Source organism: Thamnophis elegans, chromosome 15 (assembly GCF_009769535.1).
Source record: "Thamnophis elegans isolate rThaEle1 chromosome 15, rThaEle1.pri, whole genome shotgun sequence".
Lineage (NCBI taxonomy): Eukaryota > Metazoa > Chordata > Lepidosauria > Squamata > Colubridae > Thamnophis > Thamnophis elegans.
This window is the reverse complement of record NC_045555.1, coordinates 14,537,582-14,549,814: the sequence shown is the minus strand read 5'-3', so window position 1 is coordinate 14,549,814 and position 12,233 is coordinate 14,537,582.

Genomic DNA, 12,233 nt, shown 5'->3' with positions numbered 1-12,233 from the left:
CTGCAGAACTAAAAGACTTGGTTCACTCCATGGGAAGACATTGTAAGGCCATAATTCAAGCTAAAGGTTACCCAACTAAGCATTAACTGACGTGGTGATAATTTTTGTATATCTTGTTTTGCTTTTCTTCTTTATAACTACTAATCTAATAGCAAATCCTTCAAAAATGTTATTGTATTACATTCTTGATTAAATTATCTTTCCATTGATATATAATGTTATGGTACTACTCCAAAAAAGTGGTCTTCTTAGGTAATTTTAGAAAATACACTTTTCCCAAAAAGTTTCCACAATGTAGACCACTACTGTAGTTTAAGAGTCAAAGTCAAGTTAGCAATCATGGCACGCTGGCAGCTTTTTCAGTGCTATTACAGAAGGGGTTGGTTGCTGACTTCCTTCTAAGAATTGTTCAACTTCTCAGTTTAAGATGGGACTTCCTTGTGGTCTCCCATCCAAACATCATCTACAAGGGGTCGGTAGAGCTATGGCAATCAGAGCTATCGTAGAGCTTTTGCAAACCACGTTTAAGTTACACAGGCACAATAAATAATAGACTCAAGATGTGTGAAGTGTGAATGCCACTGTACAAGGCCTTGGTAAGGCCACACATGGAAGACTGCATCTAGTTTTGGTCGCCATGTTGTTAAAAAAAGATGTTGACACTCTGGAAAGAGTGCAGAGAAGAGCAACAAAGATGACTAGGGGACTGGAGGCTAAAACATGAAGAATGGTTGCAGGAACTGATGAAAAGAAGGACTAGGGGTGACATGAGAGCAGTTTTCCAATATTTGAAGATGAAGGGAACAACCTATTCTCCAAAAGACCTGAAGGCAGGACAAGAAGCAACAGATGGAAATTCATCAAGAAGAGAGAAGCAATCTGGAAATAAGGAGAAATTTCCTGATAGAACAATGAATCAGTGGAACAACTTGCCTCCAGAAGTTGTAAAAGCTTCATCCCTGGAAGTTTTTAAGAAGGGATTGGACAACCATCTGTCTGAAATGGGATAGGGTTTCCTGCTTGGGCAGGGGATTGGACTAAGACCTCCAAGGTCTCTTCCAACTCTGTCGTTAGTATACTGTTGTTTTCAGACTGCTAGACTTTTCAGCTCTTGAGGCCAGATGGAGGCTGCCCCAATTGGAGGGTCAGGATGGATGGATGATTTCACTGTGTTCAGCTGTCCACTCGGATCCAACTCCAGGCGGGTCACCAGAGCTAAAGACGGTCTAACAGTTAAAACATGAATAAAACACTTGTGCTGGGGAAAGGAAACTATTCATCATTTAGGCAAAACCCAATTTTAACGAATGCTTATCATCCAGGTCTTCAAGATGCTCTGACAATCAGGCTGATTCAGGGTTGTGTGGCTCTTTGGGGAGGGAGTTGTTCCAAATCTAACTGGTAAGGGAAGGATGAGTTACCTGGTTCTGTTGAGTGGGCTTCAAGAGCATTCAAGAGTGGACAAGGATCTGCCATTTTAATCAGCATCAGTAGAGCAGAGTTCACTGCTTCATACTGAAAACAGCCTCAAGTAGTCCTCTTACAAGCCCCACCCCTTTTATTGTGACATCACAACTTCTACAACTGGAGCAGTTGTTTGTCCTCAAGGCTACATTCATCCTTTGACAAAACCAACAACAGCTGAAAACATGTCAGTTGACCCATCAGTAGGAATAATTCCAGGAAAGGAGGAAAAGGATTCACTAGTAGAATAAAATGAAATATGCGAACATTGTCAATGGTATATAGTTAATATGATGTGAGGGAAATAGATTAATGTTATTAATTAGGGTAATTAATAAAATGTTATTAATTAGGGTACCTGAGAGACCGCCTCCTGCCGATTACCTCTCTCAGATCAATTAGATCGCACAGGTTGGGTCTCCTCCGGATTCCATCTGCCAGCCAATGTCGGCTGGCGACTCCCCGGGGGAGAGCCTTCTCTGTTGCAGCTCCGGCCCTCTGGAACAAGCTCCCTGTTGAGATCCGGATCCTTACTACCCTCCCGGCCTTCCGCAAAGCCACCAAGTCCTGGCTGTTCCAGCAGGCTGGGGGGAGCTGAGAAGCATCTACCTCCATAGAAATTGTGAATGTTGGTTTTGTTTTTAATATGTTGTCTTTGTCTTGTTCCCCCCTTTCCCTTGTCTTTTGTGAGCTGCCCGGAGTCCTCCAGGAGTGGGCGGCATACAAGACAAATAAATAATAATAATAATAATTGTGGATAATTAGCTAAATGAAATGTTTATTATACAAAATTAAATTTGAGGATATATGTTATCTATATTAAAATAGAATAATAGATGCAAATGAAGTGTTAAATTTGATTAAATTGGATATTGTTTATTAACAAGAAATTGAATTTAAGATAGAAAATATGGAAAGAAAATAATATGTCTGAAATTGGAAAATATGATGTAAAATGAACTATGCATATACGAAGATGTTAAGGGGGAAAACCCTGCCTGCTGGGGTGTGAAGGAAGTAGGAAGGTTTCGGATTCTCCCTACTGGATTCCCATAAGGAAACTCATTGCGGAGGCTCTTGGGAAATTGAAAGTTGTTCCTGCTCTCACTGCTTTTTCTCCCCCTCTCGGTCGTTCTGTTAGTCTGTTTAGGTAAGGAAATATCTCTGAAATGATCCAATGAGACACAGGTTGTCTAATGCTCCATTAAGTAAATATATTAGCTTCTTGATTGTTTCTAGTGAAATGAAAACCCCTCAATACTACCATTTATGTCTCTGTAGCCTTAGGAGATATTCATTAGTTTCAGAATAATTCCTATTTATGTTTCTTTGTGTCTTTGTATAATTTTTTTGCTTATGGGTTTTTAGGATGGTTTGAGCTATCTCTTCCTCACATTCCAAATGGAGAGGAAGGGCTTACTTTTTAGAAGGAGCATCTTAACTAATTTTTGTTGCTTCTCACATCTTCATTTTCTTGGCGCTCTTGGCATTTCCATTGTCAGCTATAGTGGCTAATAACAAACTCTGTAAACTCTTTTGACAGCTGAAACAAGATGGACTGGAATATACTAGAGTAGACCAAGAAGGGTGAATCAAGTGCTCATTGAATACAAGGGGTTTTGGTTTTTTTTGAAAGATTGGGAGAGTGCTCTTGAATAATGAGATCAAATATGTTGTAAAGAGGAGTTGATATAAAGGTGTCGAAGAGCCAGCCTTCCTCCCGCCCTCCCTCCCTTCCTTCCTTCTGTAGGAAATTAGAGCTCATCCCTCTCCTAGAAGAATGAAATATCCTAGGAAATATTGAAAATGCAGAATATTATATTTCCCTGTACAAGGAATGGAGAAACATGTTTTAAGGCAGGAAACAGACTCACTTTTAATAGCCCCACCTTTCGCAATGGTCCATTAGAGACCTGAGCTAGTTTACTCTGCATAACAAAGATAGGATTAGCCTTCTACAGAAATTCACCACATGGCATCTGGAAACTCAACCAAACTTGGACTCAAAACGCAGCCTAGAAAGTTGCCCCTGCATGGCCCCATGGGAGTCTGACAAGCAATCAGAAGAATAAATTTCTTACACAAGAACAGGAAACACAGAGGTGGGGGCGAACAGAGAGTATAAAGCCAAGAACTTTCAGCATATTGCTGTCCTTCACCCAACATCTGGAAGCATGTGATCACCTTTTTCCCAAGGACCTCAAGCCATGTGGTCCTGTCTATCATTAAACCATTTTTCCAAGCAGCCTCCATGTTTCCAGTCTCTTTTTCCCCATTTGGAACTGAACCCAGAAGGACATTTCTTCCAACATTTCTTCCTTCCTTCCTCCTTCATAGCAAAAACAGCCTGAGCCTGATGTGGCAGTAGCTGAGCTATCATGCCAGATTTCTCCCAGCAGAAGCCTGATGGACTGGTGAAGGATCTGATACTTGCTCTCAAAGAACAATTGTACTAGATGAGGTGATGCCAGGAAGCTTCTGTAAGTGGGTGTGGCATAAAGGGATCCTGTCTTCCTCATTAGTCAGCAGTTGCCTGTTAGAATAGAATGAATCATAGAACAATAGAGTTGGAAGCAGGGGTGGGTTTCAACCGGTTCGCGGCGGTCCCTGCGAACCGGTTGGTCGCCGAACCCGGAAGTAAGTAACTTCCAGGAACGGCGAAGGGCCCACCCGTGCCCGCGCCCGCTCCTTACCCGGTTTTGACGAATTCTGCGCTTCCACGCATGCGCAGGATGCATACAGCGCCTGCGCGATCCTCCAGGAGCAGCTGGAGCATCGCACAAACGCTAGTACGCATGCGTGCGCCGCATGCGTGCATGCGTGCACTGCATGCATGCATGCACGCGCCGCATGCGTGCGCGAGGACGCCACCGGCCTCGTTCCAACCAAACCGGTTGGAACGGGGCGAGAAACCCACCCCTGGTTGGAAGGGACCCTGGAATTCATCTAATCCAACCTGCTCTAACAGGAGACTCTAGGGCATAGACCAGTGTTGGGAAACCTATGCCATGCATGCCACAGGTGGCACGCGGAGCCATATCTGCCAGCACGCGAGCCGTCAGCTCTAGCACCAATCGTGTGCCGGCCAGCTGATTTTTGGCCTTCTTTAGGGCCGGGGAAGGACATTTTCGCCCTCCTCAGGCTTCAGGAAAACCTGGGGAGGGCAAAAAACGGGCCCAACCAGCCTACCAGAAGTTTGGAAACGATGTGTTTCCAGCTTCCAGAGGGCCTCCAGGGGTGGGGTGGGGTGTTTTCACCCTCCCAGGCTCCAGAGTTTTTCCTGAAGCCTGGGAAGGGCGAAAATGTGCCCCCCCCCCGGAAATACCAAGCTCAGCTTGGAGGCGAACAGTGTGGTGGTGGTGGGGGATTGTGCTCGCATGCGCATGTGGTGGCGCATTTTGCGTTATGGGTACTGGCACATGGACATGTTATCATGCGCGCTTGCATTTTTGGCACCCAACAACAAAAAGGTTAGCCTCACTGGCCTAGACCATTTCAGACAAATGGCTATCCAGTCTTTTTAAATCTTTTACCCTTATTACTTTATAGCAACTCAAGGTGCCCAGCATCCCTAACCCTCCTCCATTGTCCTTTCATTTTCCCCTGCAATGACATCCCTGCAAGGTGGGCAGGGCTTCCCCCACTCCCCCATCCTAAGACAGCACTCAAACTCACAACCGCCCATCCCTTTTTCCCCACTCGCTACACCGAGACGCCCAGCAGTGTCAGAAATCTGAGGCAGTGGTGGAGCAGTAACACTGCTCCATGTAGCCAGCAAAACACCCCTAGTTGCCCCCCTCCTGCAACTGTCAGCCGTCTCCTGCAAGTGGGGCAGGATCTATCACACTGTGTGTATGTGGAGTCTATCACTTTGTGTCTGTCACACTTTGTGGTCAGATTGCTACTGATTGCTATTTCATCTGTACTGGCTGTTCCCCGTGTTGTGTTTTCTTCCTACAAAGATAAGAATTTGAGACTCAATTGCAGACCTTGAATCTAAGCTAGAGCCAGGATGCTGCTGATGCTCTATAGAATCAGAGTTGAGCAAACCTTAAACTCATTTCTAATTGTCCGATGCTGGCAACAGTAGGAAACTGTCAATGTAAGTTAATATAAACTGTTAATATAAAGGCATTTCAGTTGTATTTGATTGCTGGTAGCTCTGAGCAGTAAAATAAATAAATAAAACATCTTCGGTGTATGTTTTCTTTTGACCCTGTGCTAGACACAATTTACAGCCCCTTTTAGTTTATAGAAAAGGCAGATCCACAACAACTGTAAATAATAGTAGAAAAGTACAATGCATATTTTACATCTTTGCAGAACATTACTCTTAAGAGATCTATGATTTTTCGCTGGCAATCATGGAGTTGCCATGGACTGTTGATTCGTAGGTAATGGAATTAAAAAGACTCTTATTAATATGTAAATTTGGATAAGAGCAGGGACAGCAGGACTTCATCCTGAATAAAGCTATAGAAACAGCCAGGCCAGAAGAAACCCTCATGCGAATTTTGAGGGCCTCTAGGAGCAAAATCCATCCTTTGTAAATCGATTAAGAATCCCAGTCATCCAGGAAGAGTTATGCTTTGTAAGCTAGTTCAGCTTTAGGGTTGACTCCTTATCTACAGTCTATGAGCTATAGAAACCCACGGATGTTCTGGCTAAGTAAATAGCTAGTAAGTTTCCAGCAGGAGTGACAGGTAGTAAGGTCATATATAAATGTTTTAGAAAAACTCAGAAGAAAATTGCCCAGTGTTGCATGGTATGTATTATAAAGGCCCTTACACAACAGCTGGCAAAAATATGTGGAACAAAGCAACTCTCAGCAGATAAAAAGAAATTAATATATGGGTTTTATATATTCAGAATGTCAATATGCCAGTAAACAGGAACAATCCATGACATGTACCAGTGTTTCTCAACTGTGGTCCCTTTAAAGTGTGTGGACTTCAACTCCCAGAATTCCCCAGCATACTTTATGCTGTCAGGGTTGAGAAACACTGATACAAACTATAACAGTGTCTGGAATACCAGTGCTGTTAATGCAACCTAATGTTCTTCCTCAGCAGATAACAAAATTATTAAGTTGGCAGCAGGAGGCATTTCTAGGTGAAAATGGTCATGCTTTAAATTGGAAAGTGTGTTTCAACTCATTGCAAAACAGCTATGGAAGAACCTGATTTGAATTTTTATGTACGAGGAAGAAAAGGTTGCAGTTTCTCCACCTGATATTTCAAGGGATTCAGCAGTCAAAGGTATATGTTATATCTGTGAAGTATTTATATAATCAAGCAATTCATAATACCTTTTTCCAATAGAAGAGAATATAGCTCAGGTGCAGTCCTTTGTGTTTTCTTAGCTTGGTTGCTTGCCTGTAGACGTTTTACTATCCAACTATGTAATATCATCATTGCTAATGGTGTAAAGTTTGTTCCCTGCTTTTATATAGTAGCTTGGTCTCTCAGTGTTTTGTAATGTAGTTTTTTCCTTGGTAGTTCCTTGATTAGGCTATTGTTTTCTGCTTGAATTGAATTGAATTGAATTGATTTTATTTGTAGGCCGCCCTTTTCCCTGAGGGGACTCAGGGCGGCTCACAGAAAACCAGGGAGGGGGGAATACAGCACTAAGACGACAACACATAATAAAATAATAAGCAACATGCATACAACATTCGGGCGGGGTAATGGTCCTTATCCCCAGGCCTGACGGGTGAGCCAGTTCTTCAAGGCTGTGCGGAAGGCCTGGACGGTGGAGAGGGTACGAATCTCTACGGGGAGCTCGTTCCAAAGGGTCGGGGCCGCTGCTGAGAAGGCCCTCCTCCTTGTGGTTGCCAGCCGACATTGGCTGGCCGATGGAATGCGGAGGAGGCCTAACCTATGAGATCTTATAGGTCGTAGGGAGGTAATTGGCAGAAGGCGGTCTCTCAAGTATCCAGATCCACTGCCATGTAGGGCTTTATGGGTGATCAATAGCACCTTGAAGCGCATCCGGAGATCGACAGGTAGCCAGCGCAGCTCGCGGAGGATAGGTGTAATGCGGGTGAATCGGGGTGCACCCGCGATCACTCGCGCGGCTGCGTTCTGCACTAGCTGAAGTCGCCGGATGCTCCTCAAGGGCAGCCCCATGTAGAGCACGTTGCAGTATTCCAGCCTAGAAATCACGAGGGCCCGAGTGACTGTTGTGAGGGCCTCCCGGTTCAGGTAGGGTCGCAACTGGCGCACCAGGCGTACCTGGGCGAATGCCCCCCTGGTCACAGCCGCTATATGATGGTCGAATGACAGCTGTGAGTCCAGGAGGACTCCCAAGTTGCGAACCCTCTCTGAGGGGTGTAAAATTTGACCCCCCAGCCTGAGTGTTGGATTAATGGCCAAATTTTGGGGAGGAAAACACAACAGCCACTCGGTCTTTTCTGGGTTGAGCACAAGCTTGTTAATCCTCATCCAGTCCATGACGGCTTCAAGCCCCCGGTCCATTACGTCAACCGCTTCATTGATTTGGCACGGGGCGGACAGATACAATTGAGTATCGTCCGCGTATTGATGGTATCTAATCCCGTGCCTACGGATGATCTCTCCCAGCGGTTTCATGTAAATGTTAAATAGTAGGGGGGATAAGACCGAACCCTGCGGCACCCCATATTTCAGGGGCCTTGGGGACGATCTCTGCCCTCCCACTAACACCGACTGCGACCTGTCCGAGAGGTAGGAGGAGAACCACCGTAACACGGTGCCTCCCACTCCCACCTCCCGCAGTCTTCGCAGAAGGATACCATGGTCGATGGTATCGAAAGCCGCTGAAAGGTCAAGGAGGACCAGGATGGAGGGGTGTCCTTCATCTCTGGCTCTCCAAAGATCATCCATCAATGCGACCAAGGCGGTTTCAGTGCTGTAACCGGGTCTGAAGCCTGACTGGAAGGGGTCTAGGTAGTCTGCTTCCTCCAAGGACCGTTGGAGCTGGAAGGCCACCACCTTCTCAACAACCTTCCCCAGAAAGGGGAGGTTGGAGACCGGGCGGTAGTTGTTAAGGACAGCTGGATCTAGGGATGGCTTCTTCAGGAGGGGTCTCACCACCGTCGCCTTCAGTGCGGCGGGGAAGTTCCCCTCCCGAAGAGAGGCGGTTACAACCGCCTGGATCCAGCCTCGTGTCACCTCACTGCAGTTAGAAACCAGCCATGAGGGACACGGATCCAGGGCACAGGTGGAGGAACTCACAGCTCTCATGGCCTTGTCCACATCCCCGGGGATAACCTCCTGAAACTCAACCCAGAGCTGTTGAACTTGGTCCCCCTGGGTCTCGGCTGGAACTGCGGGTGTGGAGTCCAAGTCCGTCCGAAACCGAGCAATTTTGTCCGCTAAGAATTGGGCATATTCTTCAGCTCTGCCCTGCAAGGGTTCCCCCGCCTCCCTTTTGCTTGATTGTTTGTCTAGTGTTAATCCCTGTTTACATGGTTTGAAGATGTGTTCTGCTCTTTTTGTTTCCTTTTTAGCTTTTTTTTTTAGCAATAGCAATAGCAGTTAGACTTATATACCGCTTCATAGGGCATTCAGCCCTCTCTAAGCGGTTTTACAGAGTCAGCATATCGCCCCCAACAATCCAGATCCTCATTTTACCCACCTCGGAAAGATGGAAGGCTGAGTCAACCTTGAACCGGTGAGATTTGAACAGCTGAACTGCAGAACTGCAGTCAGCTGAAGTAGCCTGCAGTGCTGCACTCTAACCACTGTGCCACCTCGGCTCTTTTTTGTCTCTTGTATGGTGCCTAAATGTGGTTTATTTATATGTGGTTATTGGTGGCTAATTTGTATGATGCCGAATCTTCTAGGAATTCGCTCTCCCCCCTCCCCATTTTTTAAATTTGGCTTAGTCTAGGTTCCTCCCAGTTTCCTATTTTAACTGGTTGAGTCTGTCTTTGTGTTCTGAGATTAAGGGATTTGCATTTATATCTTCTGACTACTACCAGGTGCTCTGCTAGTCTTCTGCCTAAGTGTCCTACATAATGGCTGCTATAGCCTTTACAATGTGTGTTTGCAGATGACTGGTGGTTCCCCCCCCCCTTCTTGGGCTACTGGATGTTTAGCTATAGAATGTTGTATCAGCTGTTTCAGCATAGCAACATATACATATATATAACCTAAAATCTAGAGTTCCTTTTGAGAATCCTGGATTACCTTGAATGAAACTGGTTGGAGATATCTTTGAGATAAGATAATGTTTGCTTCTACTTGTGGTATTCCAAATGCCCAGAAATATCAGACTCTGTTTGAGACTATTGCCAAGATAAAATCTTTATGTGTACACATGGGACTCCAAGTGAGCTTCTTGATGACCTTTGCAAGTCACACTACGCAAGAATTTGCACATACATGGGACATAAAGGTCATCTATTTTAACCCTTACAAAACTGTCTGCCCCTTGTGGTCAGATCGGTATCAACTTCCAAAAAGTTGTCAAAATAAAGGTGTACCTGTATTGCCCCAGTGTTGGACTAGCACTGCTAAACGTGTGCTATGACTGTTAAATGTTATTTCTACGTTGGCTGTATGGGAACTATGTTGAGGTTTTGCCTGCTTTGTTTTCATGTTTTTTTTAATGAAAGTAAACTGCTGCGAGATATCTGAATTTGAGTGGTAATGCCATGAAAGTATCAGTTGATCAATTAGCCTTCTAGCAATTGTACAAACCCAACTGCCTGCAAAAAGCAGAAGCAGCCTAAGTTTTATCAGGCTTCTACGGGAACCTAAAAATGATAGCTCTGCTGGAGGGAATCAACTCATTAATGAAAGAAACAACAATCCTTCTTTAAACTTGCACAGAACAAAGTTGGGCATAAATGTATAGTAGTGAATTGCTGTCACATAGGATCTAAAGCGCGTCTGAAGTTGTTGTTTTTTAAAGTGCAAGCTGTTCTGTTGGGCAGTCTGCATAAGTTGGAAGCAGATCCCAAGGATGTCAAGAAGTGGCTTGTAAACTGATTGGTTGTCAGACTCCCATGGGGCCATGCATGGGCAACTCTTGTAGTCTGTCCGAGTTCCAAGTTTGGTTGAGCCTTGTTGGATGATGATGTAATGAAAGGGCTTTGGGATTCCTATTATGGCTCTGCCTGAAGGCGATAGATCTTTGTTATGTAGAATAGACTGGCCCAGGCCTTAATGACCCATTAACAAGGGGGGGGGGCTGAGTTTCTGCCTCCATTTTAGGGGAAATATTCTGCCTTTTTAATATGTCCCAGAATATTTTATTTTTCTAGGAGAGGGATGGATGATAACTTCCGACAAACCAAGTAGGGTTTACCCAGAATTATATCCTTCTTATACAACTTTTTAAAAACTCAGGCCCAGGATGACAGAGACTTAATGAGTTCTGTCACCCAGAGGTGGTATTCAGCAGGTTCTGACCAGTTCTGGAGAACCGGTAGTGGAAATTTTGAGTAGTTCAGAGAGCCAGTAAATATCATCTCTCACTGGCCCCGCCCCCATCGATTCTCTGCCTCCTGTCCCAGCTGATCAGGAGGGAATGGGGATTTTGCAGTATCCTTCCCCTGGAGTGGGGAGGGAATGGAGATTTTACTGGAGTGGGGAGGAATGGGGATTTTACCGTATCCTTCCCCAAGAGTGGGGAGGGAATGGGGATTTTGCAGTATCCTTCCCTGGAGTGGGGAGGGATTGGGGATTTTACAGTATCCTTTCCCTAGAGTGGGAAGGGAATGGGGATTTTGCAATATCCTTCCCTGGAGTGGGGAGGGAATGTGGATTTTACCATAGCCTTCCCCAAGAGTGGGGAGGGGATGGGGATTTTGCAGTATCCTTCCCTGGAGTGGGGAAGGAATGGAGATTTTACTGGAGTGGGGAGGGAATGGGGATTTTACAGTATCCTTTCCCTGGAGTGGGGAGGGAATGGGGATTTTGCAGTACCCTTCTCTGGAGTGGGGAGGGAATGGGGATTTTGCAGTATCCTTTCCCCAGGAATGGGGAGGGAATTGGGATTTTACAGTATCATTTCCCTGGATTGGGGAGGGAATGGGGATTTTGCAGTATCCTTCCCTGGAGTGGAGAGGGAATGCCTTCCCCTGGAGTGGGGAGGGAATGGAGATTTTACTGGAGTGGGGAGGGAATGGGGATTTTACAGTATCCTTTCCCTAGAGTGGGAAGGGAATGCGGATTTTGCAATATCCTTCCCTGGAGTGGGGAAGGAATGGAGATTTTACTGGAGTGGGGAGGGAATGGGGATTTTACAGTATCCTTTCCCTGGAATGGGGAGGGAATGGGGATTTTGCAGTATCCTTCTCTGGAGTGGGGAGGGAATGGGAATTTTGCAGTATCCTTTCCCCAGGAGTGGGGAGGGAATGGGGGTTTTGCAGTATCCTTCCCTGGAGTGGAGAGGGAATGCCTTCCCCTGGAGTGGGGAAGGAATGGAGATTTTACAGTACCCCACCAAGCCACACCACACCTACCAAGCCATGCCCACAGAACTGGTAGTTAAAAAAATTGAATCCCACCAATGCTATCACCATAGCCATAGGTTTGAGAGCTACTCTCAGGTGGGCCCTTATGAGAATTAATTCTCCATGCATACTTCTTCCATACAGAGAATATCTGTGCTTGAGAAAGCCGCTTATCCAAGTATCTTTAACCATTGTCTGTGTGAATATATCTTTATGCAAAAGCCTAATTCCTGACTGGACTTGTACCAAAGTAGAGAGGATCATGTGCAACACCCCCCACAATCATCCAACTGGGTTTGTTTTTCAGGTTTTTTATTTATTTTTT